This window comes from Myotis yumanensis, unplaced genomic scaffold (assembly GCF_028538775.1).
Source record: "Myotis yumanensis isolate MYYU_CA2020_CCGP unplaced genomic scaffold, mMyoYum1.0.hap1 SCAF_2, whole genome shotgun sequence".
Lineage (NCBI taxonomy): Eukaryota > Metazoa > Chordata > Mammalia > Chiroptera > Vespertilionidae > Myotis > Myotis yumanensis.
Genome location: NW_027223753.1, coordinates 68,434,553 through 68,444,958, shown reverse-complemented (window position 1 = coordinate 68,444,958; position 10,406 = coordinate 68,434,553). Strand labels below are relative to the sequence as shown.

The 10,406-nt window shown below is 42.9% G+C and overlaps 1 non-coding gene across 1 annotated transcript; it reads left to right on the top strand.

Moving 5' to 3' along the window:
* Positions 1-7,249: 7,249 nt before the first annotated feature.
* Positions 7,250-7,367, top strand: LOC139004776 (small nucleolar RNA U109). The gene has a single exon (XR_011470589.1). It is a non-coding gene; the product is annotated as a small nucleolar RNA U109 (small nucleolar RNA).
* The last annotated feature ends 3,039 nt before the right edge of the window (positions 7,368-10,406 follow it).

The window sequence follows — 10,406 nt, the reverse complement described above, 5'->3', positions numbered from 1 at the left end:
CCTGGGTTCAATTCTGGTCAAAGGTATGTACCTTGGTTGAGGGCTCGATCCCCAGTAGGGGGCGTGCAGGAGGCAGCTGATCAATGTTTCTCTCTCATCCATTTTTCTAACTCTATTCCTTTCCCTTCTCTGTAAAAATCAATAAAATTTATTTTAAAAAGAAAGAAATAAGTGGATCTATACCTTCTAAAATGAATTCATAGCGTGAAAATATTAGGGTTGCCTCTACAAGAAAGCCTTAATTGATAGCCTGGAATTCAGTGTTTTCCTCACTTGGAAATTTATTTTTTTAAATCATAAAGGAATCATATTTAACCACTTGAGAATCTGTACCCATATCCTTTGCCTCCCTGCCTGCTACTAGTGATGAATTACCCATGCTTTTATGGAAACCCAGTCTTTTCACTTTTGTACCAATCTGATCCAATTTCAAATGATAACTCCAGCAATTGTTTCCCATCTCCTATATCATTAATTTTTTTGACTCTCTACTGGATGATTGCCATCACTATTTTTAAAAATTGTTATTTCTCCCATCTTAAGGAATAAAGTGTCTCTTGACCTTGCTTCCCACGCCACTTCTCTACTGCCCTTTGTATCTAAACATCTCAGAAGAATTGTTTATACTCACTGTCTCCAATTCCTTCCTTCCCATTTTTCTTCAACTCACTTTTTTAAAATATATTTTTTCACTTCATTTATTCCTTTAAAACAAGTCATTTCATACAGCATTCGGATGTTTAAAATCATACACTTCATAAGTAAAATCAATGCATCTTAACGACAGTGGCAATATCACATCTCCCAGGTGGCAGCGGTACACTAACTGAAAAAAATACTGACAAACAGACCAAGAACATTTTTAAAACCACAAAGCACTGTCCATTTTCACTAAGAAAAATATTTTCTTATAACAAGAAAAACAGAACTTTGTCCTGGTTTGTTCTTCCCCACTACTTTTTCAAGCCACGGTCTAAAGCTCTAGGTCTGACAGTCTTATGGTTTTCTTCTTGCTTCAGGTATTCCTCTTCTACTGCATTAATACAGAAAATATATACTGCTTGACAAGCTATGCATCTTTATTGTGTATCTTAAGCTGAAGTCAATGGTTTTTAAAAGGAAGAATTATTTTGCTAAGGAAATTGTGTTTCCTGTAAACAACTTGAGTCCTGAATGGCACCAAGGTGAACTGGAAAACTGTTGAGAACTGGGTGCCCTGGTCCTTTGAAGTAACTTACGGGCTACAAATAACTTCATGTCCTGTATCAGTTATAAAGGCAGGCGAATGTTATCTTAGTAGACATTCTAAAGCTTTCTTAGGTTAATCTTTTTTTTTTAACCTACAACTTAACCAAATCGCCCCTAAACTCTAGTTGTAGGTTTGTATTTTTAAAAACAATTATAAAAAGGCTTCAACTCACTTTAATCAGGGATTTGCCTCCCAGTGCATGATTGAAACTGACCTTGCTGAAAACCACAAACCACACCACTGGTGGCGACCGACCAACTGACCAACACAGCTAGGTGTGGTGTGGTGTGTCCCAGAAAGTCATAGTCAGGACTGAACCAAGGGCCTTTCTCTCTCTCTCTCTCTCTCTCTCTCTCTCTCTTTCTCTCTCTTTCTCCCACCTTCTCTCTCTCCCCTTCTCTCTCTCTCTCTCTTTGGTCCTTCTGTCCCCGCAAACACCCTGCCCTTGACAGACCCCCTAAACTTGGTTCCAAATATGCTCTACCTCATGGACTACATCACACACACCCTCCCTCTTCTATTCCAGCGATGGCTTCCACTTTGCTAAATACAGGGATTAATTCTATGTTCTTAATTGACTCTCAGCAGCATTGGACACCATGGACTACTCCCTCCTCTTTGGTAAACTTCCCATCTCTTGCCTCCCAAGACACCTCACTCACTCCCTTCAAGGAGCTCCTCCAGTCACATAGTTTTGCTTTTCCTCTCCATGCCAACAACTACATATATATCTCCAGCACAGTTCTCTCTCCTGAGCTCCAATTTGCATTTCTTTTTTCCTTTTGTTAATTCTCAACTGAGGATATTTTTTCTTTCTTTCTCTGTTTTTGCTTTGCTTTGTAAAAAGAACATTTTATTGGGTAAATTATAGAGGTTGAAGAAGTAATTCCTAGAAAAAATGGGCTTAGGAAACAAGGTATAGAGGTAAAGGAAGGGCCCTTGGAGCTTGGGAGTGAGGAAGCTAATGGTAACGTGCCTGAGGTAGGGAGAAGGGAGGGGAAGAAAAAGGCAAGGTCATGTTCACCGGAGGGAGAGTGCACTGGGTTCTCCATCCTAAGGGTATTAAGGGCAGAGATTTTAGGGGAGGTCCCAGGGGAAGATCTCAATAGAACATTCAGCAATTTTCCAGGTGTGTCCTTTCAGGGTTGTGGTCTCCACGGATTGATTGGATGGCACCAGGGCAGGGGGTCATTACTCAAGGCAGCTGGTCCTGAGGTCAGCCATGGCTGGTTTTGTTGCTTAGCTGGGCTTAGAGCTGAAATACCCCTGAGGCCTAGATGTTATCTCTAAGGAGGAAAGGTCAGGGGGTCCAAAAGGAAAGACCAGCCCTATGCTAGGGGTGGAAAAGTTGCCCTGGGGGCAAGGTCCCACTGTACAATTGATTGTCCATTGCTAGGCACCTGGGTCTTTTCACCCTGGTGACCTTCTGTACCTGGCCCATCATCCTTGCTCTGCTCATGTCTGTCTAACTGCCTACAACATCCCCCCCTCAAGGATCTTGGCTCTGAAATCTTTCCAAGAAAAGGGGTGCTGGGTCTCTTCTGTAGCTGCTTCCTGCTGAAAGAGGGCAACATCTTTCTTCAGAGCCAAGAGGTCCTTGCTCTGTCAGAGGGACAATGAGGCCTGGGCACAGAAGGAGGTGGCGATGGTGTCTAGAGGTGGTATTCACTGAGTACAAGTGTGGCTTGTAACCTGGTGGGGACAAATTGTTATAAATCTTAATATTATTGGGGCAAAGCTAGAACAGCAGAGTTATGACAAATGGTCCAGTGGAAGGAAAAAGTTTTAGTTCTAATAATTCCAAGTAAAAGGACAGGAGAAAACAGAAACATTAGTTTGGAGAGTTGTAGCCAAATATTTTAGAACATTAGCAAAATTCAGGATCCAGTTAACTCATAGGTGAAAAATAACACTTTGAAGACAACTAATTGAATTAGAGTCTAATATTCACAACTGTGTATTACAGAGTCTTCTGAAACAATTTCCCCCAAAAAATCACCCTCATTTTTATTAAGCCAAATTAATAAAGAGCCAAATTAAGACCAATTTATTTACTGTATTAAGTCTAGTTTCAATTTGGGTTGATTGTTTGTATGAAACACAATCAGAAATAGCAATTGATTGTATGGGCTCATTTAAAATCTGCTTTGCCTGGCCAGTATGGCTCAGTGGTTGAGTGTCAACCTATGAACCAGGAGGTCAATGGTTCAAATCCCAGTCAGGGCACAGGCCCGGGTTGTGGGCTCAGTTTCTAGTGTGGGGCGTGCAGGAGGCAGCCGATCAGTGATTTTCTCTCATCATTGATGTTTCTCTCTCTCCATCTCCCTTCCTCTCTGAAATAACTAAAAATGTTTTTAAGAAAAGAATTCATTAGCTTTATGCTGATATACCAAAATGAGGTTTGTTCTCTTAACTTCATTTGTCCTTGGGTGTGGTCAACATATGGCACTAATTGGATTTCTACTTCTCCCGGTGTTGGCAAAAATAAGCTATTTACCCTCTGGCTGGATAAATACGGTAGGAATAGTGCAAATCATTTACTCTTAGGATTTAGTGGATGGTTTGCAAACTGCTGTTTACCTATCTCAGTTTCCCTATTCCCTTTGCCCTGGCTTACTAGCCTGCATCATTTATATAACTTCCTTTTAACATTACTCTTTATAAACCTGTAACCCTTACAAACCTTTCTACAACTTTCACAAACTTTTTTACCCACTCAGAAATAACCAACATTAGAACTCACTTTTTTCCTCCAAAATATATCTTCATGCCTTATACCTTCTATTTTCAAAACCATACAATTCCTTTCCAATTAATTTTTAGAGAGAGTGGAAGGGAGGGAAAGAGAGAGAGAGAGAGAGAAACATCGATATGAAAGAAACACATTGATCGGTTGCTTCCCACACAGGCCCCAACTAGTACCAGGGATCAAATCTGCAACCCAGGTACATCCCCTTGACTAGGAATCGAACCAGAGACCCTTTGGTCTGAAGCTCTAACTACTGAGCAATCAGCCAGGGCTCCAATTTGCATTTCTAACAGCTTATTTGCTTTTCCTACTTAGACATGTAATGGATTTATCAAACTTAACAAATCCAAATTCCTGCTCTCTCCCCTTCCCCCCTCCCCTGCAAACCAGTGCAACCCACACAGCTTTCCCCCCTCAGTAAGTGGCAAACACATTCTTTCAATGTTTGGAGCTAAAAGCCTTGATACCTCTCTTTTGCTAACAACCTACATTGAAACTGTCAGGAAATCCTGTTGGCTCTAACTTCTAAATATCCATCTCCATTGCTACACCATCATCTATCATCTCCTGAATTACTTCATAAGCCATTTATCTAGTCTCATTTGCTTCCACTCCTGCGCCACCCCTCCCCGCAGTCTATTCTCAACAGTAGCCAAAGTGATTCATTTAACATGTAAATCTAATCAGCTCATTCCTGTCTCCAAACCCTGTCATGACTCCCCATTTTACTCAGAGAAAAGCCAAAGTTTCCATAGTGGTTTGTAAGGTTCTTGAACACGATTTGCACCCACAAATGTCACTTACTCAGGGCAGCAAACTCTGACAGCCATAGCTACAACTGAAACGCCCTGCCCACTCCCATTCTGCTTACCTTTATTATTATTGCTTTATTATTTTCCTTTGAGCACTCATCATTTACTTATTAAATATGTTTTGTTTAATATCTATCTTTCCTTGCTAGAATATAAGCCTATTAAAGACAAGAGATTTTACCTGTCTTGCTCACTGATGTGTCCCATGTATTTAGAATAGTGTCTGGCACATAGTAGGCACTTAATAATTATGTTTTCACGAATGAATGAATTTATTCCAAATATCAATATAAACTCAGGAAAATACTTCCCAGAAAGAGGTGTTTTTTTTTCATATCATGCTGTTCTCTACATATTTTTTAATTGAGAAAAGCATTCATATGCAGAGTCTCCAAACCCAGACCATTTACTAAAACAGCACCTAGTAGTTTATGTGGTAAAATAAGAAACTTAGTGGAAAATATTACCTTTTTGCTAGTCCCCTAACAAACAAGAAAAGGAAAATAATATGAGTTAACAAACAAACAAAATTGCAAAATAATAATTCCAAAGTCTTAAATTTTATTCTTATTAAGGAAATAGTTAAGCAAAGTAACACAATAATGAAAATAAGTTAGAGCAGATTAAACATTCACTTCTTCGTAACATATTACTTTAAGACTGTCTTTTGTAAAATTACGATGTATTATAATCTGACTAAAAGAAAGGGCTTAAGTGAAATGAAAGACTATAGATGTGACATAAAATAGCAAGTGGGAATTTTAATTATAGTTTTGCACATGCAAGTTGAATTGATACAAAAATCCCGAGAAAAAGCACCATAAAAGCAATTAGGCAATACTTTAAAACAAAACAAAACCAGCCCCCAAAGCAAACTGATCTGTTTGGTCATTTGAAAAGAGGACGGAAGAGGAATTGCTATTTCCAAATGATGAGTTGCACATTTAAACATCCACAGGGAACTCACTCATTAGGATGTCTCCTCCGAGGCCTGGCCTGTGGGAAGAGAAGATGAGCACAGCCAGAAACCTTAAATGTCAACATGAGGCTGAGCAGTGCCTGAGCCGGAGCGAGGAATGCAGAGGACAGGAAGAGAGAAGCCAGCCCGTGAGGTTTTCTTACTGGGGGTGACATTCTAGCATTCTGGGTTGGAAAGACTATTGTGTTGGAGCCCTGTCTGCAGCTTCTGACAGCTCTTCAAAACAGTGTGGCCGGGGATGATTTGAAAATAAGTTTAGACTGAGAGATTGTAATCATGGGACTGAAAGTCAGCGTTTCCTTTTTTTAAATTTTTTTTATTTAATCCTCACCCAAGGATATTTTTCCATTGACCTTTAGAGAGAGGGAAAGACAGAAATATCGATGTGTTTCGACTGGTTGCCTCCTGCATGGGCCCCGACCAGGGCCCGATCCTGGAAGGAGCCTGCAACCAAGGTACATGCCATTGATGGGAATCAAACCCTGGCCCCTTCAGTCCTCACGCCTACACTCTATCCACTGAGACAAATCGACTAGGGCAGTCAGCGTTGTCTTAACACCAGCGGCTCCTTGGGCGAGGCAGATGTATAAGAGGAGGCAGCAGTCCCATCTCCGGTTCCTGATCATTCTGGAAGTCAGTGCCCTTGCTCAGCCCAGGCAGGGCACAGGAGCCCAGGGGGAGCTGAGGCAATGAGCCTGCATCTGAATCTAAACCTGAGTACATGAAACTGGGTGACCAGGAACCTTCCCTTCCTGAGATTCTGTAATGTCCCCTCCCAATTGATCTCCAGCGTACTAATACATAGCCCGTCTTGCTGCCTTCCTCATGAATGTTTGCCTCAGCTCCTCCCATCTCTACTCCTTTCTCTCTTGCTAGTGGAGTAAGAGTTTTGTGAGCTGTGTTCATATCCTTTCTCTTTAGTGTGACACGTGGGTGACAACCTGTAGACCCACACCTATATGTGTTTTAATTAACTGCAGAGGGTTTTCTAAAATAAATTTTCAGCTCACTGCCTATATTTAAGAACTAGTAAATGTCACATAAATATTCACACTTCCAGCACTTTTAATAACCAGAAAGGACATCTAGCAATCTGAAGAGCCAAATCCTGCTGGGGCTGAGTGGCTGCCGCCGCCTTTGAGCCAGGCCTCCCTGTAAGCTCACCAGGCCCCAGCCACGTCCTGGTCCCAAGCGGCGGGGCAGCTGCCCTTCATCATTGTGTGTGCACTATTGTCTTTTCCTCTGACAGAGAAATATTTCTTTGTACCATGTCATCATGTTTCCTACAACGTGCTTCACATTTCCTTACCTCAGCCCACATTGAAACCACCTATCTGGGACTCCAGACATGTGAGGTTGTGATCCATGCTTTATGTTATCTGCCCTGCCCCCGGCCCCCCCATCCCCGCCCACCGCCCCCTGACCATCAGGTTTTCAACAAGGAAACATCTAAATAGAATTCAAAAGTGAAATTCCTTTGGGAGCAGGAACACCTCCATAACATGCTACATGAAAGGAGTTCTTAGGGCTGCCAACCTTACAGTAGAGGTTGAGTAGTAGTATATTTCTCCTACATAGAAGAAGAAGAAAGAAAGAAAGAAAAAAAAGTGAAGTTGTGGTCTGCCCTAGCTGGTTTGGCTCAGTGGATACGGCGTCGGCCTGCGGACTGAAGGGTCCTCGGTTCAATTCCTGTCAAGGGCACATGCCCGGGTTGCGGTCTTGATTCCCAGTTGGGGTCATGCAGGAGGCAGCCAATCAATGATTCTCTCTCATCATTGATGTTTCTTTCTCCCTCCCTCTCCTTTCCTCTCTGAATCAAATCATATATATATTGGAATGCTGTAAGCCCCAAACAACCCAGGGCAGTATATAATTATTATCAGGTGGTTAGACTGAGGAAGGCCTTCCAACCAGGACTCTGATATTCATACCTTATAAGTAATTACAAATAATTGTCACAGAAATTAGTCCTGAAGTATCCCTGTGAGGTATATATTATTACCTCCATTTTTGTAAATGCAAAAGCCAAGGCACGGAGAAATGAAGGGATTTTCCCGTGGCCACCCAGCTAATGGAGGGTGGACCTGGGATCCCAGCCCAGATTTTTGAGGCCAACTTCAGTGCTCTTTATGGCACATCAAAGCTACTGCATTATCATTTTAAAAAATCAGTGTGCTGAGAAATCTTTAGAATGTTCTCAGTAACATTTTTCAATGACTCACACCAGACAGTGAAGAGAAATCTTGGAGTCATCTTTGACTCATACCCCTCCAGCACCCTTCCTTATCTATCATGGTGAATGCTTCTGTCTATGTATTTGTTTTTGTTTGTTTGTTAATCCTCACCTGAGGATATATATATATTTCAGAGAGGAAGGGAGAGGGATAGAGAGTTAGAAACATCAATAATGAGAGATCGGCTGCCTCCTGCATGCCCCACACTGGGATCGAGCCACAACCCTGGGCATACGTCCTGATCGAGAATAGAACTGTGACCTCCTGTTTCATAAGTTGACGCTCAATCACTGAACCACGCCAGCCCAGCCAAGGATATTTTTTTCTATAAAACCTGCAACCCAGATGCATGCCCTTGGCTGGGAATTGAACTTGCGACCCTTTGGTATGTGGGCCAATGCTCTGATCACTGAGTACACCAGCCAGGGCCCATCTATTTATTCTTTAAAACAACTATTTTACCCAAATATTTCTCTCCATTACCTCTTCCTCTCAAATCCATTGACTCACCCTTGAATTAGTATATTGGTCTCCAGCTGAGGCCCTTACATAACACTTTCTGTCCCTCCAACTTATATTTACAGGCAAAGTAGATGGTTTTGCAGTACAACTTTATGGTGCCAGTGCTTGTCTCAGAAACTTGCAGTGATTTCTGAAGACATCCTATATAATAAAAGGCTAATATGCAAATTGTCCCCATGGGTAGGAGTTCAACCAACTAGGAGTTAGACATGGGCTGACCACCAGGGGGCAGCTCGGAACATGGCAGGCATCGGCAACACCACGCTGGCAGTGGGCGGCAGTGGAGGTGCTGCCAGCCCCGATGGGCCCCGACAAGAGCGGGACTGTGGTGGGATGGTGGAGCAAGTGAGCAGGCAGCACCAGGCCAAGGCCGGTGTGAGTGGGGGCCCCGATCACCCCACCTGTCGCCCCACAGATCAATCATGATCTCTGGCCAGGCCAGGGACCCTACCTGTGTATGAATTTCATGCACTGGGCCTCTAGTTAGCTATAAACCACTGGGTCTGACATTCAAAGTCTGTCCTTGTAGCTCTGATATTGTTCCCAATATCTGCTGTTCTTCTCTGTGTGAGAATCATACTTGCCCAGCCAGTGATCTCAGGCTTGTCTGTGTGACTTGCTTTGGCCAATGAAATGTCAACGACATGGACCACTTCTAAGGAAGAGCCTATGAGCCATTGTGGGTTCTCATCATCTGTCTTTCCTCTTTCCCTGGAAAATGGTAATGTGCCAGGTGAGAGCAGTTCCTCAGCCTGGATCTTGGGATGAAGGAAATGTGGAACGGGGTTACAACCAGCAGGGAAGCTGATTCCAGGGCAATGCGAACCTGTGGGAGGAGACTCCCTCCCCTTGCCTGTTCATTGGAGATAACAGATATACCGTGAGTGAGAAGTCAGCCTTTACTGTTGTAGCCACTGAGAGTTTGAAGGTGTTTATCATAGCGTAACCCAGGAAAGCTGACTAGTATGGTCTCCATAGTTTTTTTCCTCAATTCCACACACTATGTTCTTGGACTCTGTACTGGGGTATATGCTGCCCACAGCTTTTCTCACTAAATTAGAGCCACTTAACTTAGACCTATCATTTTGTTTGGTATCAACTCAGTTCCAGAAGATGAGTTCAAATTAGAGATCGCTGGCTCTACCCAAGTTCTCTAGGGTAGGGCGAAATGAAATCTACAACTTTTTAGATTTTTTGCTAGTACACACAATGGAATGATCATACAACCCGACCCTTCATATCAAATAGTTGGTGCACTGATCAAACATAGCAGTGCCCTTAAATGTCTACTAGTAGATATCCAAGATTACGCATGGGGTAGTAAGCTTCAGAACCCACAACTTCTTTCTTAGAAGTGAGCAGTGATTTGCTCAAAGTCGGGTGATTTCTATGACTTCTTGAACTCTAGCTGCTGACTCGGTGGCTGTTTTGAGTACTGTGGTGTCCTTAGGTTGGATAATAGCATCAGCAGTGGCTGCACTGAAATATGATCTCACTCCAGGAAGAAACCCCCAGAAGGCTGATCCAAAGGTCCCATCTCATAAAGAACTTGTTTTCCTCACGCTCACTTTTTGTTTTCTCACTGCCTGCCAACCTTTCCTATTCACCTCTGTGAATCTGACCTAGGCCCTAGACTTGCCTTTATCATGAAGCCTCCCACCTTCCAGGACACCTGGATAGAGGGTGGCAAGTGCCCAGGTGGCACAGTAGAGCACTGTGATACCAGGGGCCTGGCTAAACCCTAAGGTAACTGTCTCTCTCATAAGTACTCTAGGGCTAGGTACACCACGGGGAATGGAATTGGGCATCAGAAAGCCAACACTGGCATCAAGCTGTAGACCGGAGGCAGGCTCATTAACTA